Here is a 14540-nt window from a genome sequence, read left to right as displayed (position 1 = left end):
AAATTACGTAATGATATCTCTTCATTTGTGCAGATGGACTCAGAAACTCTTTACGATGCATGGGAGAGATACAAAGACTTACTGAGAAGGTGCCCTTACCAGGGGTTACCGCTTTGGCTCTAGGTTCAAATGTTCCATAATGACCTAAACACTTTGACTCGACAAATGGTTGACGCAGCTGCTAGTGGAACCATCAATAATAAAACACCTGAAGATGCTTATAAGTTCATAGAGGAGATGTCATTGAATAACTATCAGTGGCAAGTCATGAGGACAAAGCCAACGAAAACAACCGGTGTTTATAACATCGATTCGGTCACCATGCTCTCTAATTAGGTAGAACTGTAACACCCCTTACTCGTGTTCTAAGCCGGAGCAGGGTACGAGACATTACCGGAACATAATACATGCAAACATACGAAATCATGACATAGAATTTTTTTTTTAACATGCATTTTCATGTCCTATAATCTGAACGATATTAGTTAACATCAACGAGCATATACAAAATGAACTATTAAATTTTGAAGACCAACATTTTAGGCCAATTTAATTATGACATATAACAAAAATAACCAAGTCATCCATACATGCCATAACTCCAAAATAATGTTTACAAAATACCAAAAAGTATTGATAGTGCGAATGGATCTCCGACGATCTTCTGAATCCCGAGCTGGCCTAGTGACACTATAAGCAATAGAAAGAAAAGAGAGTAAGAATAAAGCTTAGTAAGTAAGTACGTAAGTGATATACAATTTATCAACATATTTCTCAAAATAAAACAATCATAATAGTACATAATCTCATGTTCAGGACAAGCTGTTTTCTTGAGTCACTGTCACTAAATCATTTATATCTAGAGTTACAGAACTCCAAATTTAAATCCGTTAATTTTTATGAAACCTAAACTCATATAATTTATTACCATAAAAATTTCAGATTTTTTGGTTTAGCCAATTAGTACAGTTTAATCATTAAAGTTTCTCCTGTTTCACTGTCTGACAGTTCCGACCTCTTCTTACTAAAAATTAAATATCTCATAGTACAGAACTCAGATAATGTTACTGCTTGTTTCTATTAAAACTAGACTAATAAAATATTCTATGAATTTAAATTATAACCCATAATTAGTTTTCTAAAATTTTTAACAATTTTTCCAAGTCAGAACAGGGGATCTCGAATTCATTCTGACACCATCTCACAAAAATTAGAATATCACATAATATAGAACTCTTTTGCTCCCCCTATTTCTTTTATATGAAAATAGACTCATTAAGATTTAATTTCATAATTTATTTGAAATTTAATTCAACTTACAAAATTTTTGGTGAATTTTCAAAGTCACAAAATTGCTGCTATCCAACACTGTTTTACTACTAAAATTCACTCTTCCATAATTTCACTTAATCCATTTTGTCTTATCGAAGTTCACTCAAATATCAAGCATATTGCTCAAAATTTTCTTAAACATATACCTGCACTTATTCATCATATAATCATGTTCACATGTATTTTTACTTAATCGATTTTCCCGTTGAACTCTTCGAAATAATAACTGATACTTAGTTGCCTGCACATATTTTCACACTTGTAGCCAAAGCTATCCGGTACGCATAGTAGCTTGCACTTAGTACTACACATGTGACCAATTATCCGGTACACGTAATAGCCTACACTTAGTACTACACACGTGACCTAACCATCTAATACACGTAGCGCCTGCACTTAGTACTACACTCATGATCGAAGTTATCGGGTATGCATAGTAGTCTACACTTAGTACTACACATGCGACCAATAATCCGGTACATGTAGTAGCCTGCAGTTAGTACTATACACTTGACCTCACAATAGATCATTCGTATCATTTTGATACCTTTCCAAATCAACTTTAGGTTGGCGATAAAGTCTTATTAGATGTCGCAGATCCTCACATTGTCATTGCCAGACCGAATGAAGAAATCCCTCTTACGGTACTTAGTATTTTTCCATTCGGTACAGTTGAGCTAAGTCACCCCAAGTTTGGCACTTTTAAGTAAACAACACCCATTTAAAACCTTATTTTGATGAGATTGATAGCAGGAATGAGGAGTATAAACTCCTTGAACCACCATGACCATTCAACGGAGAGGTAAGTCGAGCTTAGACTATAAATAAGCGCTTCTCGGGAGGCAACCCAAGCACTAACAATATTAATTTCTTTAAATTTTAACAATTAACACCTAACTTACTAATAGAGATCTTGAATACAGGTTTTTCCACAAAGACACGGCCAAGCACACGGGCATGCTTAAGGCCGTGTGAAAACAGGGCAAAAGATTTCCCTAACACGGGCTACGATAAAACACCATGGCCGTGTGACATGGCCGTGGTCGAACCTGCCAAAACAACACGGGCGTACGACACACCCGTGTGGAAGAACCGTGGGTGAACCTATTAAAACAACACGGGTGTGGGAGAAGCGAATGAAGCTAGACACAGTCGTTTGACACGGCCGTGTGCACCTACAAGCCCAAGGAACTCGGGCGTGAACTAAATGTTAGACGCGCCCAAATTCAAAATTCACGAATCACACGGGCTGAAATTGGGAAACACGGGCGTGTTACCTGGCATGTGCCCCAAAATCTATAAAAACCCTGCACTATTCATTGTCTTCCCCACCCAAAAACCCTAACCCTAGCCGCTGCAAGTCCACACAACCTCCCCGCCACGCCATGCGATGCATCCAACTCCATTTTTGCCGCTCATTCTCTATTTTCTAGCGCTTGTTTATTTTTTTCCCTTTAATTGCACTCATTTTTCATGTTAGTTATCGTAGAACTATGCATTTTTCATGATTATTTTTATCTTTCTATCACTCACATTTTATTCATAGAACAAGCTATTATCCTTTTCATGTTCAAATTCTTACTCTTTATATGATTTCTCTACTTTATTTGATTAGTTAGAAGTAAATATTCATGATTAGAACAATAGACATACGCATGCCTTTAGTGTTAACATTTTTCATCCGTCACACATGTTGCATTCCATGAAATTTGTTGCCATTTTCACGCCATACAATTGATTGCTTTGATTAACTTGTTAGACTTAGTAGTTGCTAAAATTACGATTGTTATTTACACTTTGTCTTCATTTTACTTTGATCATTCCTCAAGATGAATTAATGATTTTGATTGCAGGAACCATGTCGTCTTCACGAGGAAAGAAAATCGCCGTACCTACTTCCAAGAAACGGAAGGGAGTATCATCTTCCGCGGGTCCAACTGCAAAAATTCGTCACCCTCTCCTACAGTTCCCCCGTGGGCCCTAGGAAGAACTTTTCCAAATACTTCGGGCCTGACCTTTAATTGCGGGCCGCTGTATCCATTGGGCTACCGTAGAACAAGTTAAGTTGGCTAATACGATTCGGGCCGTCCTAACCACCGACCCTTGGGAGCTATTCTTTAGGATCATCGAGCCAACATACCTCGAGCTCACGAGGGAACTATGCTCAACATTTCATCTTCAGACCGTAATGATGAACTACGATGATCCCGGCACAGTCCAATTTCGCCTAGACTGATTAGTCCACCAGCTCAGCGTCCCAGAGTTCGGTACTGCGCTGGGCATATATACGGAGGATTTCAAGGAGGAGAACGAACTACATGCTCTCACTCGCCACATACACTTCTGTCCCTCGAAGAGCTGGCACACTTTGGCCCCTAGCGCTGCCTCCTACAATCCTAGCCACTCCAAGGCATCAGTTCTCCCACCATCCCTGAGGTACCTACACGCCATTTTGGCTAGCATGATTACAGGTAGGTGACAGAGCACTGGCGTCGTCAACACTCACAACACCTACTTTTTATAGTGCATGTCGCATGGGCACATCATCGACCTTGCCTACGCCCTCGTGATTCAGCATCAGACGGAGCAGCATAGGAAGGGGTCATCTCTATTGGCCCTTACGTGACTCGGTTGGCTCGACACTTCGGGCTCCTTGACACCGTGGCCCAAGAATCATCCTTGACCCTCATTGGCCAGATGTCTCCACAAGGCACCTCGAGCATGCTTAGCATAAGGAAGATCGAAAAGCGCCGAGGAACCTACCCTCCTCAATATCGACTCGCCCAATCTACCTAGGAGGAGGCCTATAAGGACATTCCTGATGATGTCCCTCCACAGCACGAGGACCCACCGACTCAGCCACCTCTACCCTCTTGTCCAGTTCATGCGGCGACTTCATATGCTGACATCTCGATTCAGGCAGTAGTGTTTTCAACAATTTGACAACATTGATGCTACTCTACAGCAGATTTGTCAGCACCTCCACATCTCATCGCCAGTCCCATCTCGCGAACCATCCAGCGATGAAGATGTTTAAAAATATTTATTTATTATTTTATGTTTTTAATTATTATTAAAATTATTTTTTTTTATTTTTCTTAGATTTTAATTTTTAATTATCAATTTCGGTTATTTCTTTATGAGTAATTATTCTTCCTAATATCCCCTAAAAGTTCCTGATTTTATCACAGTTATATAGAGCTCTTAAGCTCATCATCGTATAGGAACTAAAAACTCCACCGGGAAAGGTTCTCCACGACTGCCATGTCCTGATCGACCACGACCATAGCTACCACTAGATATAATATTCTTTTGGCGCAGGACTTATGGACTAATGAACCTCTACCACCGCCGGAGTATCCTCCTCCACTCTCGCACCGATTACTCTCCAAAACTCCAGTTCGAGGAATTCATCATACAGGAAGTTTCACTTCTCTCCCTATCTTATTTTTATATTCTAATATCTAGTTTTGTACATTGAGGGCAATGTACATCTTAAGTGTGGGGGGGTATTTATTTCATTATCAGAAAAATCCCTAATGATTACCTTGTTCTCTTGGAAAGCTCTCATATCGTATTTAGGATAAATTTTGATTGATTTATGATTTTGATTGATATTTCTTGAATTAAAACATAGGGATTTATGCATTGATAAGTTGATTTTTAAGTTGATTTTTAAGAATTTAAAATCTAAGGTTGTTTCCCCAAAGTTAGGTATTACCTTGAGTTAGAATTCACAAGTTTTAAACATCAAAAATCCATAATTTTTGTGAGATTTTTTAGCCTTTTGAGCATCAATATCGAATTGTTATTCTAGAACTTACTTGATTATGCATGTCAAGACCACACCATTTGATTTGATATGTCAAAATTATTAAGACACTTAGGATTAACCCACTCAGGCCATGAAAAGCCTACCTCCATGATTAACCCCTAGTAAACCCCCTTGAGCCTAACAAGCCATTTCTTGTATTACCCTTAATATTAACCCTTAACCCATTATTGTTGAAATCCCCTAAATTAATCCCTATTTTTGACGAGATTTGAGTTGAAGAAATTGCTTAGTATGTCTTGTTCTTAATAGTTAGTCTATGTTATTTAACTTTTTTTTTTTAAAATGTATATGCATTAGTAATTCCATATTCTAAGAAGAAGCCCTGTTGTACGCAAGTGATGATTAACCCTTTTTCTAGTTAGGCAATTTTTCAATTTAATCTCGATTCTAACCCTTTCTTTTAGCATGTGACCACACCCTCTACCCAAGCCTCGTTACAACCTTCTAAAGACCTTTTGATTGATGTTTCATCTCAATTTATAGTGGTGGAGATTTGATTTTCATGCAAGCCTATGGTAATGACTTTTCATTATTGACTATTGAGTGCTTCATTTATTGTTCTTAAACACCTCGAGTGATTTGAGTGAATCTGTAGTAAGGATGTGAAACTCTGTGATATTTTGAATCAATAGTAATTACTTAGATGAGGGGAGACACCTATGTTTGCATGATTAAATACTCAATTTGGAATGTTTGAAACCTTTATGTTCTTTCAGTTGAATTCTCACTATATGATTACCTATGAATTATTTTGAGATATTATCGATAGAAATTATAAATTGAGAAGAATTTATTTTAATTATGAGTTGAGAATTTTGCTTGAGGACAAGCAAATGCTTAAGTGTAGGGGTATTTGATAAACCGTAATTTATACATATTTTTACCCCATGTTAAATGCATTTTATGGATGATTTCCCATTAGAATTGGTGAATTCGATGCTTCTAATACTTTAGTTTCATGTTTTATACTTAGAAGAGCATAGAAGAGTGAAAAGAATGAGAAACGGGCCAAAAAAGGAGAAAATGCACCAACATATGAAATAAAAATGGCCTGGACCTCCTCACATGGGCAGACCACACAGCCGTGTCAATTTGGCAGGCTCGAGCACGGCCTGAAATAATCGTACACGGGCGTGTCCCTGCCGAGCCCAAGTTAAGTCTAATTTGGAAAAGGCTAATTTTGAGGGCTGTTAGGCATTCCAAAGCCTATAAATACACTCTAGAGGAGGAAGAAAAAGGACACACAGAATAGGGAGTATGGAATTACTCCAAGGAAGCTGATTGATCCATCTCAGAAGCCGGATTCATCATCAAGACTAAAGATCTCTCCTCAATTTCCACTTTAGGAGTTTTGGATTTTCTTTATGTTTTGTATTCTTTATTATTTTGAGATGTTTTCTTATCTAGTTATGAACTAAAACCCCTAAATACCTAAGGGGAATGAAACCTAAGATGAATCTTGTTATTATTTTCTAAATTGTATGATAAATATTTGACTTGTTCTTAATTATATGTTTTTAATTCTTGTTTTGGTATCCCAGGATACTGATTAAGGATAAGCTCTCATTCAGAGGAGGAATAGACCCTGTCTAAGGGTACATTTGTCATAATTAAGTGGATTTGTTTGCGCGCCTAGACATAGGGTGACAAGATTTTGCCGGATTAGGGTGAAACCTAATAAAGGGATCCATATATCGAGTTAAAGCAACCCTAGGGTGTTAATTAGAGAAAGGTCTCAATTATTCATTCTAGGGATTAGACGTTATTAGTCTTGAATAGGGATAATAACATAAATTAGGGATCTCTACAGAACAAGTTAAATGAATAAATCGTCCGATTAGAAGCCAGAATATCAAAGTGCAATCTAGGTGGACTTTTCCTTTGGTATTGTCTTAATTCAATCGATTTTCCAAAAAGAAATTCCACAATTCTATTCTTTGTGAGTTCTTAGTTTAGATAATTAGTTAGTTAAAACAAATCCTCTTTATTCCTAGGCTAGATAATAAAAAGACAGTCATTTCTAGTACTTTTAGTTCCTTTGGGTTCGACAATCTAATCTTCCTAAAACTTTACTACTGCTCGATAGGTACACTTGCCTACATCGCGATAATAGTTAGTTTCAAGAACGATTAATTATAAATATTTAAAACCTATCACGAAATCACGCGATCACTTATCATACAATTTAGATAATAATAACAAGATCCATCTTAGGTTTCATTCCCCTTAGGTATCTAGGGGGTTTAGTTCGTACTTATGGAAGAAAACATCTCAAAAGCATAAAATAACAAAACATAAGAAAACCCAAAACTCCTGAAGGAACTTGAAGGGAGATCTTCAGTGTTAATGATGAATCCGGCTTAAAGATGGATCAATTGGCTTTCCTTGAGTAATTCCTTGCTTTCTACTCTGCGTCCCTCTTCTAAGTGCCTCCTCAGGTGTTTAAATAGGCTTTAGAATGCCTAAGAGCCCCAAAAATTGGCCTTTTCCAAATAGGTTTATACTTGTGCTCAACAGGGACACGCTCGTGTGACACGCCCGTGGCCAAGGCTGTTGAACAGGCATGGGCAAGGCTGTTGAACAGGCATGGGCATGTAGTATACCCGTGTAAGTCGTGCTTCAATCCTTCCAAGGGACACGGTCATGTGACACGCCAGTGTGAGAAAGTCCAGGCCGTGTTGATTTCCCACGTGGGTCCATTTTCTCCATTTTCAGCCTGTTTCTCGCTCTTTTTACTCTCCTATGCTCACCTAAGTATCAAACATTAAATTAAAGGATTAGGAGCATCAAATTCACCAATTCTAAGGAGAAACCATCCATAAATGTGCTAAGCATGGGATAAAAATATGTATAAATTACGATTTATCAGTATCCTTCGGTACACAGACTCTCCCAAGGAAATAGAGTACCCCTTTGTTATTCAGTCCAAAATCTGATGTGACACCACTCTCAATCTATCGAAATCAAAGACCCAGCGACTCATCCTCCAACTGTTTACCTTTAATTTTCACAATCCACACCAATTTAACTTGGAGCTCAGTTAACAAACAACCATTATCAAATAAACTGAGGCGAGCAAATATCGCCCTCAGATCAGTCATAGCCCTACGGCTCAGCGCGTTAGGCACCACATTGGCCTTCCCAAGATGGTATTCGATTGTGCAGTCATAGCCTTTTAATAGCTCAATCTATCTACATTGTCTAAGATTAAGCTACTTCTGAGTGAGGAGATACTTGAGGCTCTTGTGAACCGTGTAAATGATACACTTCTCACCGTATAGGTAATGCCTCCAAATTTTTAGTGCGAGTAGTACCGTAGCCAACTCCAAATCATGCGTCAGATAATTTGCCTCATGATTCTTAAGCTAACGAGATGCATATGCAACCACCTTACCTTCCTGCATCAATACAATCCCAACCCAACATGTGATACATCGCTGTAAATAGTGAACTCTTTCGCAGACTCTGGCTGTATCAAGACAGGGTTTTCAGTTAGAGCCTTCTTAAGCTTCTCAAAACTCTCCTGCTGTGCATCAGTCTAGCTAAACGACACACCTTTATGCAACAACTTAGTCAGAGGTGCTGCAATCAATGAAATCCCCTCAACAAAACGTCTATAATACTTTGTGAGTCCCAAAAAACTATGAATCTCAGATACTGTCTTAGGTGGCTTCCAGTCTAGAACAACTTCAATTTTCTGAGGGTCAACCCTAATCCCTTTAGCAGATACCACGTGGCCCAAAAATGTTACCTCTGGTAACCAAAACTCAAACTTACTGAACTTGGCGTACAGTTGTTTCTCTCTAGAATTTGCAGAGCAGCTCAGAAATGTGCACCATATTCATCCTCAGTTTTTGAATACAACAGGATGTTGTTTATAAAGACCATAACGAACTGATCCAGATAGGGCTGGAACACTCGATTCATGAAATCCATAAAAGCCGTTGGTGCATTTGTCAATCCAAACATCATCACTAGGAACACGTAATGATCATAACAAGTCCTAAACACTGTCTTATATACATCAGTCTCATTAACCCTCAATTGATAGTACCTTTATCGGAGATCAATCTTAGAGAAAAGTAAAGCTCCACGAAACTGGTCGAAGAGATCATCAATCCTCGGTAGGGGGTACTTATTCTTCACAGTCAATTTATTTAGTTGCTAATAATCAATGCACATACGCATGGATCCATCCTTCTTTTTTAGAAATAGAACTGATGCTCCCTATGGAGACACACTAGGTCGGATGAACCCTAGATCCAGTAACTCTTGAATCTGAGCTTTAAGTTCCACAAGCTCTTTCGGTGCCATTCTATAAGGGGCGATGGACACCGGGGCTGTACCAGGCAGGAGCTCAATCTCAGACTCAACTTCACAGTTTTAGAGGTAATCCAAGTAGCTCATCAGGAAAAGCATCCAAAAAGTCTTCAACTGTTCTAATATTTTCAACCAAAGCAACCCCAGAATCAAAAACACTGATGTAGGCTAGATACGCCTCACAACCCTTACGAACCAATTTCTCGGCCCTTAATGCAGAAATCACATTCGACAGATAATTTCAATGCTCCCCTATTACAACTACCTCGGCACCCTCCGCAGTTCTCAGTACCATCCGTTTAGTAGCATAATTCAATCTTACTTGATGTTTTACCAGACAGTCCATTCCTAGGATTAAGTCAAATTCTCCAAAAGGGAGTTCCATCAAATCTACCAAAAAGATGGTTCCTTGAACCTCCAAGGGTACATCTCTGAACAATTTATTTACCCTCACTGACTGCCCTAATGGACTCAATACAATAACCTCATTGGTAGTGCTCTCAACCACTATACCCAAAGTATCAAATACAGTGCATGCTATATAGGAATGAGTAGATCCAACATCAATTAGTGCAATATAAGGTACATTATGGATAAAAAATGTACCCGTGATAACATCTGGGCAATCTCCATCCTCTCGGTGACGTGTAGCATAAACCAAAGCTGGATACCTCGCCTTAGTATGACCAGCACCTCTGCCCGGTGCCCTCTATCCACGACCCATATCATTACCACCTCTGGCTTAACTACGGCCTCTCGGTGGCTGCTGAACGCTCCTCGGTGGTTGAACAATACCCATACCAGTAGCAAATATCTGATTGGGCCTTTGTGGACAATCTTTGATACGGTGCTCCACTGATCCACACCTCAAACATGCCCTAACCCTTTTCCAACACTCGCCCTGATGGCGTCTCCCACAATCTGCACAAGGCTACAGTCCAGTAGCAGCAATAGGGCCCCAACTCTGACTGGCCCATCAACTTTGGCCTTTTTCATAGGCCTCAGAAATGAACTTGAGGGCTCCAAATCCCTTTTGTTCCTACCTCTTTCCTTTTCATGGTTTTGGCGCTCAACGTGCTTCACCTCCTCGGCGATCTTTGCCTTATCCACTAAAGTAGCAAAATCTCACTCCCCCTGTGCAACTATCAGAACCCTTAAACTATCCTCGAGGCTGTCTTTGAAAAGAACACAATGCTCATATTCAGTTGCCACCATCCCACGCGCATAGTACTTAATCGTAAAAATTATGCCTCATATTCAGCCACTGATTTATCACCATGAGTCAAATTTAGAAACTCTCTCCTCTGGGCATCCACGTAACTGGCGCCTACATACTTTCCCTAGAAAATAGTCTTGAATAATTCCCATATGATAGCCCAAAATTGACCCTAGTCGGGAAGTGGTTTCGGGACCGCTAAACCGAGTCACCGAAATGTTTGAACGTAATATTTATTGTCTAGAATATGTAATTATGAATGTGTGAAAATTTCAAGCTTCGATTTAGTCGATTGCATGTGAATTCAGTTAGTAGGACTTGTGTGACACTTTTGAAATGTGGTAGGCTAATCTATAAGGACCTAATAGTGCATGTAATCAAAAGGAGGACTTGCATGTCAAATTTCCCCCTAAGTGCTAGTGGCCGCCATGACAAAGAGTTATGGGCAAAAACATGTCATAAAACATGTTGTGACAATGGTGTATGTAAGAAAAAAATAAAATAATGAGCATGGGAATTGAATAATGAAAGGGAAGAAAAAAAAAAGAGAATGGTGTGAGTGTTCCCCCCCTTGCCGTGAGTTGAAGAAAAGAGAAAAAAAAAATTTGCTCATCCTTTTTTTTTCATTCTTTTGGCCGAAACTTAGAGGAAGAAAGGGAGATAGCATTCGGTTATCTTAAGCTCAAAACAAGGTTAGTAATTCATGTTAGATTTTGGAATTTTAGCTTAATTTAAGTTCTTTAATAGCTTATGTGAAAATTTTGGACTTGGGTGGTGAATGAAGCATTCGGCCATGGTTGTTAGTGAAGAAATTTGATTACCTTCTTCATGTTTTAATGAGTAAATGTGATATGGGTGTTAAGCCGGAATGATGTTTAAGTACGAATGTGTTTGGATGGATGTGCTTATGAGTATGACTTGAGATAAAATGGTGGTAATGTTGTATACACTTGATAAGTATGTTAGATGGTTTGAGATTTGAACTAGTTATCAAGTTCTTTAGGTAGCCCATGCTAGGAATTTTGATTTTGGCATGACTAGGACTTTCGGCCATAGTAGCTATTGAGGGTCTAGGTTTGTGATTCATGTTAAATTGGATGAATCTTGGTGTAAGGGTGTTTGAACTAAACTAATGATCAAATAGGTGCATAGATACAAAATGGAAGGAATCGGCCTAAGTGTTTTAGTCTTTGACATATATATATATATATGTTGCCGAATGTGTGCTTAAGGAATTGGTTAAGTACATTGTTGTTAAATGCTTGTTGCTAAGGAATTTTGAATGGGTTATAAATTGAGTTTAATGTTCGAGGAACATTGGTTTGGACACCTAGTGCCGAATGTGTTCAAACGCAACTTACCAAGTGCATAAATATGATAATGCTATGATGGTAGACTTAATTGGAATTCGGCATTTTAAGTGATGCCTTGGGCTTTTATGATGGTTAGGGACAAAATGTGTGTTGTGAGGAATGAAATGATGTGTATGAATTCGAAAATGCAAGGTATTAAGCTAGTCCTATTATTCGGTGGTGCATGAGTAGAGCACATGTATAATGCTTGAGTAACTAGTCAATAAAGCTATTCGCGCCTAATTGTATAATATAAATGTATGTAATCGGATTGTTAAATTGATAAATTATTAATAAGCTCTATTTGTTTGAATTAAGCTCAAGAGCTTAGAGGACCAAAGTTGGATAAGGGGAAGGAAAAAGTGAGCGAATAGCCGTCGAAATCGTTCGACAACATCCGAGGTAAGTCTTTGAGTAATGACCCTACTTGAATTATATTGAAATGATTTGTCATATTATGGCGGATAGCCGAATGTGCATAGGGACTACGTTGTAAAGTCAATTGAAATCATGCTCTTTGTGTGTGGCTATTGAGCCGAAATTGGAAAGGTTTGATAAATGTTTTGTGTTTGAGCCTTAGTAACGAAAATGAAATATGGATGTGTCGTGATTATTGATATATGTGTACATGAGCATTTGAGTGATACCCGGGGTAAGTCCCGAAGGCATTTACGCTAGCGATTATATCTGGGCTAAGACCCGAAGGCATTCGTGCTAGTTGTTATATCCGGGCTAAGACCCGAAGGCATTTGTGCAAGTTACCAAATCCGGGTTAAGACCCGAAGGCAATTGTGCTTGTGGTTATATCCGGCTAAATTCTGAAGAAACTCGGTTTGAAGGTGAGCGTTTTGGTGCTGTAATAAATTCAATTAATACGCTCGAAAAACCCATACGATAAGGTATATTTACATGTGCATCGGAAAAGTCGATTCGTTTGAAATAGTGTTCGTTCAATCGACTAACGAACTTTCGGCTCTTAGATAGGTTGATACCTTGTGTGTGTATATGTTGATGAAGTGTGAAGTAAGTATGATTATGAGAATTGGTATTAATAAAGTGATTCATTTAGCTATGTGAATGTAATACTTTAGTCAAAGCCGATTTCATTACTTGAAACTTACTAAGCATTAAAATGCTTACCCCGTTGCTTTGGCTCTTTGTTTTCTAGATTTTGTTCGTTAGCTATCGGATTCGGGATCATCGAGTCAAGTCATCCACACTATCAAAGCCCTTTGGTACTCTTTTAGTTGAACTCTGGATATGGCATGTATAGGACTACCCTTTGTTGTTTTTCAAGTACTTTTTGTGATGTATGTGTGTACAGCCATGCGAAAATGGCTCATAGAAGTGGAGTATGGCATTAGACCATTTGTGTTTATGTATATGTATATGGTTTCATGATGTGAATATGGACTGGAATGGAAGTGTTGGGCAATGATCAGCCCTTGGAATGGCTAAATATGATCATATGTGGACCTATGTATGACAAAACTCTAGTTGGTCCATGGAAACCACGAAATAGGAGAAGTTTACCTTGAAAACAGATGCTGACAGCAGCAGTGGTGTGGATTTGAAAAATCACTAAAATTTGTAGGAATGGAATTAAATAGTGAATAAATTTTGTAATCGAACCTTGATGAATCTATTCTCATATGAAAGTAACCAAATGATCATATGAACAGTATATTAAGAGATATTAAAGTTATCGTGAAACTGGGTCAGAACCGTTTCTGGATCCCCTATTTCGACTTTGAAAATTTACCATAAATTATACAGAGATAATTAGAAGTCATTCCTTATATTTATAGTTTCCCCTTTGAGTCTAGTTTCATTAAAAACTAACGGCATGAGTATTGAAGCTCTGTACAGGGAGATATCCAAGTCGTAATACATGAAGGTCAGAGTAGTCGAACCCAGAATCAGGGGAGAATTTAACTAATAAACTGTACTAATTGGCTTGACCAAAAATTCTAGAAAAAAATATATAGATGGACATATGAGTCTAGTTTCAGGAAAAATTTACAAAACTAATTTCTGAGTTTTGAAACTCAAGATATGAATTTTAAGGCGACAGTGATGCAGTAACCAGCTAGTCTGGAAATCTTTAAATGGACTGTGGAAATAATTAAGTTAAGTCTATTAGCACCTCGTATTCGACTCCGGCCACGGTCTCGGGTACGGGGTGTTACAATTTTATTGGTATCAGAGCTACGGTTTAGTCGATTCTAGGACTACTGTAATGCGTTTGGGTCTAGCTATACATGCCATTTTATGTGATTATTTGATAGTGTGGTGATTTCTGACAATTGCAATGTGTTTATTTATAGTAATGGATCCCGATCCCGACCGAGTGGTAGCTGATGATCTTGAGAGTGTAGCGCCTGCTCCCGCACAAGGGACAGCTCCGGCGGACTCTCAACTTAATGCTAGTAATCCGAATGATGAGGCTAGGCAAGTGGTTGGCCGTGTGTGTAACACCCCTAAC

General features: G+C 38.5%; 1 non-coding gene across 1 annotated transcript; it reads right to left on the bottom strand.

Moving 5' to 3' along the window:
• Window positions 1–107, bottom strand: LOC128293551 (small nucleolar RNA R71). Its single transcript, XR_008283732.1, has one exon. It is a non-coding gene; the product is annotated as a small nucleolar RNA R71 (small nucleolar RNA).
• Between the last annotated feature and the right edge of the window lie 14433 nt (window positions 108–14540).

The sequence above is a fragment of the Gossypium arboreum genome, chromosome 5, assembly GCF_025698485.1.
Source record: "Gossypium arboreum isolate Shixiya-1 chromosome 5, ASM2569848v2, whole genome shotgun sequence".
Lineage (NCBI taxonomy): Eukaryota > Viridiplantae > Streptophyta > Magnoliopsida > Malvales > Malvaceae > Gossypium > Gossypium arboreum.
This window is presented reverse-complemented; position numbering and strand designations above follow the sequence as displayed.